The sequence below is a fragment of the Felis catus genome, chromosome A1, assembly GCF_018350175.1.
Source record: "Felis catus isolate Fca126 chromosome A1, F.catus_Fca126_mat1.0, whole genome shotgun sequence".
Classification (NCBI taxonomy): Eukaryota; Metazoa; Chordata; class Mammalia; order Carnivora; family Felidae; genus Felis; species Felis catus.
In genome coordinates, this window is record NC_058368.1 from 184,531,868 (window position 1) to 184,544,629 (window position 12,762).

The following is a 12,762-nucleotide window of genomic DNA, read 5'->3' on the forward strand; positions in this document are numbered from 1 at the left end:
TAAACAACTTTCTGCTTTCAATTTCATTGATCTAGTCTCTAATTTTTACTATGTCTTGTCTTCTGCTTTCTGTAGATTTAATTTGATATTCTTTTTCTAGTTTCCAAAGGTGGAGGCTTAGATTAATGATTCTTGATCTTTCATCTTTTCAATATATGCATTCAATGCTCTAAATTTCTCTCCAATGCAGTATTGCTTTTACTGCATCACACAAATTTTGATGTTGTATTTTCATTGCTTCAAATTTTTTTTTATTTTCACTTGAGATTTCTCTTTGACCTATGTCTTAAAAGTGTATTTTCATTTCCAAGTATTTTGGGATTTTCCAGCTATCTTTCTGTTATTGATTTCTACTTCAATTCCACTGCAGTCTGAAAAGAAACATAGATTTTCTACTTTTTTTAAATTTAAGGTGTGCTTTATGACACCGAATGTGGTCTTTCTTGGTTAATGTACTATAGGAGCTAAAGAAGAATGTGTATTCTGCTGCTGATGGATGAAATACTCAATACATGTCAATTATATTCAGTTAAATGATGGTACTGTTGAGTTCAACTATGCCCTTACTGATTTTCTGCCTGCTGGACCTGTCCATTTCTGATAGAAGGATGTTAAAGACTCCAACTATAATAGCAGCTTCATATACTTCTCCTTACAGTGATCTCAGTTTTTGCCTCATTTTGACACTCTATTGTTAGGTTCACACACACTAAGAATTATGTCTTCTTGGAGAATTATCCCATTATCATTATGTAATGCCTATCTTTATCCACAATAAATCTCCTTGTTCTGAAGTCTGCTTTGTCTGAAATTAATATAGCTCCTCTCTCTTTAATTAAAGTTAGCATAGTATATCTATCTTTCTCCATCCACTTACTTCTAATCTATTTGTGTATTTATTTTTAAAGTGGATTTATTTTATACAACACATATTTGCAACTTCCACACACACACACACACACACACACACACACAAAACATCTTGGGTTTTTTAATTTACTCTGACATTTGGTCCTGAATTTATTATTTTTTATTGAAGTGTGATTAACATACAGTATTATATTAGTTTCATGTATACAATATAATGATTCAACATTCCTATATATTACTCAGTGCTCATCATGATAAATTTACTCTTAATTCTCTTTATTATATCCACCTCTCCTTGGGAAGCCACCAGTTTTGCTCTTTGTATTTAAAGTCTGTGGGGCTTTTTATTGCTTTCTTTCTTTGTTTTGTTTCTTAAATTCCACACATGAGTGAAACCATATGGTATCTATCTTTTCTGACTTGTTTTACTTAGCATTATATCCTCTAGATGCATCCATGTTGTTGAAAAGAGCAGGATTTCTCACAGACTGTAAGTCTGAGTTCTCTCTTGTCCAGCAAGAGAATGGACCCAGAATTAAATACAAGAGAGGCTAATGTCTGGGAGGAGACAAGAGCACCAAACAGAGGTTTTGTCACCATATTTATTGAGTTTACAAGATAATACCCACATGTTGAACATGAAGAAAACAAGATCTTACATAGGTAAACATGGAGAAAACAATCAGACAGCTATCATTAACTTGTGTTTGTAAGAAGCAAAGGGTCTGGGGGGCAAGTGGAGTTCATAATCAAAGTAAAATAGTATATTGGTGTCAGATGGAAAGTAATTTTCTGCAGGTTATATAACAAGTTACTCGTGACCCCATTACAATACCTTGCTAGCTAACTCCATGTGCTCTCACCCTGTGGTGGCAGCTTTCACCTTAAACTTTTTTCTAATCCATTTATGTAAGTAGAACCTATTTCCACACAAGGATTCATTCATTTTATGGCTGAATAATATTCCTCTGTGTGTGTGTGTGTGTGTGTGTGTATGTACACACATCTTCTTTATCCACTTGTCTATTAATGGACACTTGGGTTGCCTCCATGTCTTGGCTATTATTGTAAATAATGCCGTAGTAAACAGAGTGATGCATATATCTTTTTGAATTAGTAAACATCCGGAAGTGGAATTACTGAATTATATGATAATTCCATTTTTAATTTTTGAAGGATATCCATACAATTTTCCAGAGGAGCTCCACCAATTTGCATTCCCATCAACAGTGCACAAGGGTTCCTTTTCACCCCCCCATAGTCTTACCATACTTGTTATTTCTTGTCCTTTTGAGTGTAGCCATTCTACAGATGTAAAGTGATACTCTGACAATCTATGGCTTTTAGTCCATGTATTCAGACTACTGATGTTCAAAGTGATTATTGATATAGTTTGATTAACATTTATCATATTGTTATTGTTTTCTATTCATTGTCCTTGTTCTCTGTTCCTATTTTTTTGTCCTCCACTCTTTTCTGCCTTTTGTCATTTTAACAGAGCATTGTATATGATTCCATTTTCTCTCCTTGTTAGCATATCAATTATATTTTTTAAACTTTTTAAAGCATTTCCTCTGGAGTTTCCAATACATATTTATGATAAATCCAAGTCCACTTTCAAATAACACTATACCTCTTCACAGGTTAGTGCAAGTACTTCATAATAATAAATGATCCTAATTTTTTCCTCCCACTATCCCTTGTATCATTGCTGTCATTCATTTTACTTACATATAAGGACACATGAGTAGATAATCAAATACACTGTTGCTATTACTACTTTGACAAATTATCTGGTAGATCAATTAAGAATAAGAAAAATAAGGAGGGGCCAAGATGGCACAACAGCATGGGAGGTTTTTTTTGCCCTTCTCATCCCTGAAAGGCAGCCAGATCGACACCAAACCATCTTACATACCTAGAAAACTGATTTGAGGATTAACAAAACAATCTGTACAACCTGAACCACAGAACTCAGCAGGTACATAGCAGAGAGGTGAACTGTGGGACAGAGAAGCCGCAGAGGGCAAGGAGCTATTTTTGCCTGTGGTGAGAGGATGGAGACAGGGAGAGAGTATGGGAAAAGCACCCCCCACCCCAAAAGCAGCTGGAGAAAAAGGGGAATAATGGAAACAGCTACAAGGGATTGAACAAAAAAAGGGATAAAGGAGAAAGGAGAGGGTTTAAATTCCATTAAGACTATAAACAGGGGGAGCACAGAGTCTGAAACTCTGCAGCTTAATATCTAGTAGTGCTCTGGTGGGAAAGGAGAATCCCCAGGAGCAGAGACTGAGGTTCAAAAGGTCAGGTCACAAGGGGAGAAGTGGTTCACCCCTGCTGGGAGGACATTTGGTAGAAGCTGTGTGGCCTCCCCACAAAGGTCCCAGCTGACTCCAAAGAGGAGCCACATTCGCTCGTGTTGGAACAAGGATGTCAAGGGTGAAGCCTGGTGCCAGATGTGTGTTGTGATTTAACATAATCCCTAAAACACTGCTGCTACATGATCACGTGAACTTTTTCTGGGGAGGGCTGGCACCCAACCACAGTCTCTGGGCATCTGCAGGAAAATGGTTGCAACAATGTTCCTGGGGGGTGGGCCAACACCCCCCAGCCATTGCTTGGTGATACTCTACCCCAAGGGTCTGAGCTGGTCAAAGCTGCAGTCCCTCAGAAGTGAGGGTTTGGGAAACACAGTCGCATCTGAGATAAAACTCAGGAGGGAGGAACCACTTGACAGTCTGACAGCTTGGTCTAAGACAGTGCAAAAGCAGGGAGAGGATGGAAGCAGGAGACAAATGAGGGGTGCTTGATTGCCTGTTGGAGAGAGCACAAAGTTCTGATACTTCAGACTGCATAGCTAGGTGATGCCATTTTCACCCCTCCCACATGTGTGCATAAATGCCTACAAGTACCACAACAATCCACCCCAGTAAGCTAATCAGTGCCATCTAGTAGAGAATGGAGCTGTTACACTATGCTCTGCCCAAGTGGGCCAACCATGCTCTTAAGGAACACCACAACTCTCTCCATCTGCTTAGTTTACAGACTATAAAGTACTTCATAGTTTGACTCCTAGAAGAAACTGGATATAATTTCAATCATATTTCATTCTGTTTGGTGATCTTTCTATTTAATTTTTGTTTCTTTTTCTTTTCTTATTCTTCAATACAGAAAAAAAAATACTTTTATTTTCCATTTCTATAAAACAGATTTTTAATTTTTCCTATTATATGTTTTACTTTTTTGTAAAATTTTACAATTCTATTTAACATTCATCATTTCATTTTATTCTATTTTATTGTATTCTTTTTTATCAAATATTCAAACATTTTCCTTTTCTTTTATTTCCCTTTTTTTCTCTAATCTATCAAGCTTCTTTCAACAACCAAACCAAAACACACTTAGGATCTAGCAACGTGTCTTTTCTTTTTGGTGTTGTTTTTAGTTTAATTTTTATGTTTTTTAGTTTATTAATTCATTTTCTTACTACAAAATGATGAAATGAAGGAATTTGCCCCAAAAGAAAGAACAGAAAGAAATGATAGCCAGAGACTTAACACAGATACAAGCAAGAAGCCTGAACCATAATTTAGAATAATGATAATAAGAACACTAGCTAGTTGAAAATAGCATAGAATGGCTTTCTACAGAGATAAAAGAAGTAAAAGCTAGTCAGGATGAAATTAAAAATGTTGTAACTGAGATGCAATCTTGAATGATGCCACGACAGCCAGGATGGATGAAGCAGAGCCGCAAATGAGTGATACAGTGGACAAACTTATGGAGAACAATGAAGCAGAAAAAAAGAATAAGACTATAAAAGAGCATGATATAAGAATTAGAGAACTCAGTGACTCATTACAAAGGAATAACATCCAAAACATAGGGGTCCCAGAAGATGAAGAGAGAGAAAAATGGGTAGAAGGGTTATGTGAGCAAATCATAGCAGAAAACTTTCCTAACCTGGGGAAAGACTCAGATATCAAAATCCAGGAAGCACAGAGAACTCCCATGAGATTCAACAAAAACCGACCACCAACAAGGCATATCATAGTCCAATTCACAAAATACTCAGGCAAGGAAAGAATCATGAAAGCAGCAAGGGGAAAAAAGTCCTTACCCTACAAGGGAAGACAGATCAGATCTGCAGCAGACCTATCCACAGAAACCTGGAATGTCAGAAAGGAGTGGCAGAATATATTCAATGTGTTGAATTGGAAAAATATGCAGCCAAGAATTTTTGATCCAGCAAAGCTGTCATTCAAAATAGAAGGAGTGATAAAAAGTTAACCAGACAAGAACTAAAGGAGTTCATGACCACTAAACCAGCCCTGCAAGAAATTTTAAGTGGGACTCTCTAAAGGGAGGAAAAAACGGGAAAAAAAAGAAGAAGAAGAAAAGCCACAAATACTAGAAAGGACCAGAGAACACCACCAGAAACTCCAACCCTACAGGCAACGTAATGGCAATAAATTCATATCTTTCAGTACTAACTCTAGATGTCAATGGACTAAATGCTCCAATCAAAAGACACAGGGTAATAAAATGTATAAGAAAACAAGATCCATCTATATGCTGTTTACAAGAAACCCATTTTATACCTAATGACACCTTCAGATTGAAAGTAAGGGAATGGAGAACCATCTATCATGCTATGGTCACCAAAAGAAAGCCAGAGTAGCCATACTTATATCATACAATCTAGATTTTAAAATAAAGACTGTAACAAGAGATGAAAAAGGGCATTATATCATAATTAAGGGTTCCATCCACCAAGATCTAACAATTGTAAACATTTATGCTCTAAATATGAGAGCACCCAAATATATAAATCAATTAATCACAAACATAAAGAAACTCATTGATAGTAATACCATAATAGTAGGGGACTTCAACACCCCACTTACAACATTGGACAGATCATCTAAACAGAAAATCAACAAGGAAACAATGACTTTGACACACTGAACTGGATGGACCTAACAGATATATTCAGAACATTTCATCGTAAAGCAGCAGAATACACATTCTTCTTGAGTGCACATGGAACATTCTCCAGAACAGATCACATGCAGGGACATAAATCAGCCCTCAGCACGTACAAAAACACTGAGATCATACTGTACATATTTTCAGACCACAATGCACTGAAACTCAAAATCAACCACAAGGATAAACTTGGAAAGACAACAAATACTTCAAGACTAAAGAACATCCTACTAAAGAATGAATGGGCTAACCAAGAAGTTAAAGAAGAAATTAAAAAGTACATGGAAGGCAATGAAAGTGAAAATACCACAGCCCAAAGCCTCTGAGATGCAACAAAGCATTTAGCAATCCAGTCCCTACTAAAGAAGGAAAAAAGGCCTCAGATACACAACCTAAGCTTACATCTTAATGAGCTGGAAAAAGAAGAGCAAATAAAGCCCCAAAACAGCAGAAGAGGGGAAATAATAAAGATTAGAGCAGAAATCAATGCTATCAAAACCAAAAACAATAGAACAGATCAATTAAACCAGGAGCTGGTTCTCTGAAAGAATTAACAAAATTGAAAAACCCCTAGGCAGTTTGATCAAAAAGAAAAAGGGAAAGACCCAAATAAGTAAAATCAAGAATGAAAGAGGAGACGTCACAACAAACACTGCAGAAATACAAGCCATAGTAAGAGAATATTATGAGTAATTATATATCAATAAATTGGGCAATCTGGAGAAACAAACAAATTCCTAGAAACACATAAACTTTCAAAACTGAAACCAGAAGAAATAGAAAATTTGAACAGTAAAGAAATTAGTAAAGAAATCAAATTTGTAATCAAACACCTACCAAAAAACAACAGTCCAGGGCTGGATGGCTTTCCAGGGGAGTTCTACCAAACATTTAAAGAGTTAACACCTATTCTTTTGAAACTGTTTCAAAAAATAGAAATGGAAGGAAAACTTACAAACTCATTCTATGAAGCCAGCATTACCTTGATTCCAATACCAGACAAAGACCCCACTACAAAGGAAAACTACAGACCAATTTCCCTGATGAGCACGGATGCAAAAATCCTCAACAAGATACTAGCCAACCAGATCCAACAATACATTAAAAGAATTATTCACTATGACCAAGTGGGTTTATACCTGGGATGCAGGACTGGTTCAACATCTGCAAAGCAGTCAATGTGATACATCACACCAATAAAAGAAAGGACAAGAACAACATGATCTTCTCAAAAGATGCAAGGAAAGCATTTGACAAAATATGATAAAAACCCTCAAGAAAGTAGGGATAGAAGGATCATACCTCAAGATCATAAAAGCCATATATGAAAGACCCACCACTAATATCATCCTTAATAGGGAAAAACAGAGAGGTTTCTCCCTAAGGTCAGGAACACAACAAGGACATCCACTCTTGCCAGTGTTATTCAACATACTATTGGAAGTCTTAGCCTCAAAAATCAGACAATACAAAGGAATAAAAGGCATCCAAATCGGCAAGGAGGAAGTCAAACTTTCACTCTTCACAAATGACATGATACTCTATATGAAAAATCCAAAAGATTCCACTGAAAAACTGCTAGACCTTATCCATAAAGTCAGCAAAGTTGCAGGATATAAAATCAATGCAAAGAAATTGGTTGCATTCCTATACACCAATAATGAAGCAACCGAAAGAGAAATCAAGGAATTAATCCCATTTACAATTGCACCGGGAACCATTTAGGTTTAGGAATAAACCTAACCAAAGAAGGAAAAACCTATACACTGAACACTACAGAAACCTTATGAAAGAAATTGAAGAAGACACAAAAAGTAGAAAATATTCCATGATCCTGAATTGGAAGAACAAATATTGTTAAAATGTCAATACTACCTAAAGGAATCTACACATTCAATGCAATCCCTGTCAAAATAACACCAGCATTCTTCACAGGGCTAGAAAAAACTATACTAAAATCTGTATGGAACTAGAAAAGATCCTGAATAGCCAAAGCCAAGTTGAAAAAGAAATCCAAAGCCAGAGACATCACAATTCTGGACTTCAAGCTGTCTTACAAAGCTGTAATCATGAAGACAGTATGGTACTCGCACAAAACAGATACATAGATCAATGAAACAGAATAGAGAACACAGAAATTGACCTACAAATGAATGGCCAATTAATCTTCAACAAAGCAGCAGCAAACAATATCCAATGGAAAGAAGACAGTCTCTTCAGCAAATGGTGTTGTGAAAACTGCACAGCAATATGCAGAAGAATGAATCTAGACCACTTTTCTAACACCATACACAAAAATAAACTGAAAATGGATGAAAGACAGGAAGCCGTCAAAATCCTAGTGGAGAAAACAAGCAACAACCTCTTTGATCTCGGCCACAGAAACTTTTTACTAGACTTGTCTCCGGAGGCAAGGGAAACAGAAACTATTATTCTCTATATTTGTCTGCCTGTCTCTCCAAATGTTGGGGGCAGAAGTTTGCCCTGTGACCTCATTTCTCTGGAAAATCTAAGAAAAGGTGCTGATTTTTCAGTTCATTCACCATTTTACTTGTTAGGACAAAGCTTGTTAGACTTGTTAGACTTCAAAGGTCTTTACATGTCAGACTGGAAATCACGAGTCCCCATTTTTTCCCTCTAGTTTACCAGTTCCTTCAATTCTAATATCATCCTGTGGCTCAAAGAAGATCCAGAATATGCTCAGCTGCTTCCATAATATGTCCCCCATTGGCACACAGCTCCTGAAACAATCCATGAGTTTGCTTACACTTATCTAACATCCACATATTAGAGTTCTCTTTTTGTTCTCTTATAACAGAGTACTTACCATAACTTTCAGCATTTTGGTGAAGTCTTTTCCATACATCACCAAAACTGATTAAATAATAGAAAATCTAAAAAGCAGTTGGATTATATAGTCTACCTATATTCAAATCAATAATCCTTTTAGCTAAATTTGTGTTCAAGGCAATATGGAGAATAAAGATAGTTTGTGGCCTGCTACTTTCCTTATAGCAGACGTGCCTTTACACATGACAGACATTTCTGTTTCTTCAATAATGTCTGCCTTGTTGCAAGTCCAGGATTTGCTGGTATTCTGGAAAGTTATCACCAATCTCTGATGAGAATCCATTCTCTTAGTTGTGGTGAGAAGCTTCAAGAACTATCATCCCCTATATGCTCTCCTCATATCGTCAGAGCATATTGGATCTCAGCTGTAGATAACAGAAAGCCTAAATCAAATGTTCTTATGCCAAAGGGAATTTATTGGCTCTTGTGAATGGAGAGCTTAGAATAGTAGCACTCATTTCAGAGACAGTCTGATAGTACACAATCTTCTGACCCATCTCTGCACTCTTCTGTGCTCTTGCTTTGTTCTCAAACCACTCTTTTTTGTGCGTGTTTCTATGAAGACTACTGCATCGAATGCAAACCTTCTCTTCTCAACCACCTCAAGTCCAGGAGGAAAGAATGACCTATCTTCCAGGATTTCCAGAAAGGTTTCATTGAATTATTGGTTCTTTATGGTTCTGAATAGGCAGAGGGCCCACCCCTGATCCAATCACAGTTGCCCAGGGAATGTGAGATGCTGGTTAGTTATGGCCCAAATCAGGTAATCAATCCACCCATGAACAAAGAATGAGCCAACTCCCCCAGAAACCCTTGGATAGAAACCTGGGGACGATAGGTAGCTCAGAGTAGAAAAGCAATACAATTAATAGAATATGGATGAATGGGTACCAAGCAGCCAGATCAACATCTATTGTCTAGCTTGGAAAATTAGACTTAATCTGTGGTTATTCACATCAGCAGGTCTTGGATGAACAACTCAAAAGTAAATTTTACAGTTTGTGGCAATTTACTTTTTCTCTTTTTCTTCAGATCATATTTACATGATTATAGTACTAAGATTTTGGTATTTATGATATTGTTACTTTATTGTTGGTACTTAATCTAATGTTTTGCTTATAATTTCACAATTAATTTAGTTACTTTGAAGGAGATTTTGATACCATGAACTAAAGATTATTTACTGGTAAAAAAATAAATAGCAGGAACTAAAAAGAGAAAATAAAGGTCCTGGTTCTGTGAAAATGTTCTTTCTACTTCATATAATAATGAGTGAGACTAAAAAATAAATTTTAAATATGATTTGTGATTTTTTTGGTATCATTATTTTTAAACACAAACACAAACACACACACACACACACACACACACACACACACACACACTCTTCTTCATCTCCCAATGGAGGATATGCACATGGTTGTCATAACAGTTAATGATAATTCATCAATGTTGAATTGCTATGAGTTTCATTTATACAATTATTATTATTATTAATGCAAAATAATAAATACGAAGTTGCTTTATATGTTTACAATTGTACAAGACAAATCACAGAGTTGATTAAATCAAAAGTAAATTTGACCAGTCATGTACTCTGTACATGTACATATACATGTAACTGTGGTGGTATGCACAAGGCAAAGACTAAAGACCATCAATTAGAATTCTGGTCAAAAGGGTGAGGGGCAATAAGCTCCATTAAAAGGCTTCTTACATTCAATATCACTGACATGCCTGTAAGTTACAGAAATGATAGAGTACAACAGAAACCATATCAGACAAAGGAAGTCCTGAGTAGGGGGTCATTAGTGTTAAATAAATATTCAACACTCACTTTCCACAGTACTGAAATGCTGGCAGGCTGAATCCCAAGGCCCCCACAGACCTAACTCTCACAGCAATGTGGTTTTGAATTAACAAACTTTGGAGCTCAGTAAACGTACTTTAGTCCTCATGCCCCGGAGCTATATGAGGAAAAGGGGGAGATATGCTGAAATGTAAAGTATTGTTCCTGTTCTCACACCACCCAACAAAGAAAGATGTAAAAATCACATGGTATCCTCTATAAGCCAATGAACTACGTGCACTTCACAAATATTTACCGAGCTCCTAATAAACGTCAGGTGCAATTTCCAAATGTGGTTTACAGATTGAATTCTCAGCTCACTGCAATCTCCAAGATCTTAGAATGAATCTCTGGATAATTCTCATTACAAGACATTAGCTTGACCACAGGGAAAGAAGGAAAGGGAAAAAAGCAGCTTTAGCTCTCGAGGGAAGTCTTCTCTAAATAACCAGAATCCCAGTGTATTGTACTGAAACAGAAAGACTGACATCTGAAATTAAGCAGACCTGAATATGTCTTGACACCCACCAATGGCAGACTGTGGACATTGGTCAACTTGCTGAATTTCTTTGAGCTTGAGTATAATCATCCATAAATGGGTAATCACTACAACTTCACAGGTTTGCTTAGAGCAAACACTCTTCATCTAAATTTTGGGGCGATTTCTTCATTGACCTGAAATTATGTAGAAAAAAGAAATCCGCGTATGTATTATTTTGTGTGGTTAGCTATAACATTAGTCTTATTAGTATACTACTGTCAAGCAGTGCCATACACTAGTGTATTTAATCTTGTATATTTTTAGATTTTATTTTATTTAAATTATGTATATATCTATCCCTCTGTTTTCAGAAAAGAAAAAGACCATAAATTTACTCTCACTAAGCTTTCAAAAAATTCCACATATCTCTGAGTTTCTCTATCCGTTACGGATTTCGAGCATAGGATTTCCAGGAAGCATCTTGCTTTACCTCAGCACCCAAGAGATTATTTTCACTATGTCTAAAATACCTTATCCAGTAAGGACGAGAGGGAAAAGAAACTTTTCCATTTAATTGCTTCTTTGATTTGTATCAGCTGCCTTAGCTTTGTTGCTGATGCCAAGCATACTTAGAAGAGTTGGAAGGTGAGAGATAACAGAAGAGTAGCTTCTGTGTGGCTTACAAATGCAAAGCAAAGCATCTTTATTGATATTCTGTTTAAAGAGTTCACTGAGGTGCAGCTCACAGTTGTCGAATGGAATGGAAAACAGAAATCCCTTTGAAAATAAGAGATAGAATTCAAGGTCAGTCTCCCACAAGCCAGTATTCCCTCTACCCTCACCTTTTTTGGAAACGGTAAATCATTTATCTGGGTTTGTTCACTGCATGCTGATGGTATCACACCTTATCACTGTCTAAAAGAACACTTCACTAGCATATTTTAAAAACAACAATTTATCTTCTCTTGTCCCCTAAGCTAATTTGAACCCCAAAAGTCTCACTGGAAAAAAAACTTGTAAGTTGCAATGCTTCTGATAAAAGTTAAAACTTTCTTAGATCTGTCATTCAAAGTTAATGAATAGTAGATATATCCTTAGCAGATACATCTTCTCTTAGATGGGCTCAATGTGTCTACTCTAATGACAAATTTCGGAAAACATTCACATCATTTAAGACAAAAGGAGAATTCTTATATTATTCTTTTGTGGATGACAATGTGTTTCTGGTCATCTTTTCGGCACTTCTTTTATTCTGGACCTCTCAAGAGAGAAAAGATTGGCAATGAGTCGCTGACAACATCATATTACCAAAGCAAAAGATACCTAAGCCAGAAGTACTCAAACTTGAGCTCCACCCACATTTCAGGAGGTCAGGGCTGAGGCTCAAGAATATGTATTTCTAAGTTTGCCAAGTGACACGCTGCTGGCCTGGGGACTGCACTATGACAATCATTGGCTTCAACCATAGCAAGATAAATTCACAATCATTAGCATTAGGACTTTAAAGTATTACTTGATTGCTGGTTAAGTGATTTCTAAAAACGTGAACTGTAAAAATGCTGAATAAAGACAGCGAAATCTGTATCACATCTATGACAAAATCAGTTTAGCAGGCATGATATTCTGAGACTACTAAAATACAGGTGTGCTACAAAATGTAAAATTATATTTTCTGCTAATGGACAAATAAGATGCAAATTATGTTCAGTCATGCAAAAATAAA

General features: G+C 36.3%; 1 long non-coding RNA gene across 2 annotated transcripts in view; it reads right to left on the minus strand.

The window, feature by feature from the left end:
* Window positions 1-12,762, minus strand: part of LOC123379616 — a 66,541-nt gene that overhangs the window by 11,545 nt on the left and 42,234 nt on the right. Inside the window, exon 1 of one of the 2 annotated variants that reach the window (XR_006584295.1) lies at window positions 11,065-11,864. The exons of the other annotated variant lie outside the window; for it this stretch is intronic. This is a non-coding gene — a long non-coding RNA (uncharacterized LOC123379616). Of the gene's footprint in view, window positions 1-11,064; window positions 11,865-12,762 lie in introns of those variants that run through there. 2 annotated transcript variants of the gene reach the window in all.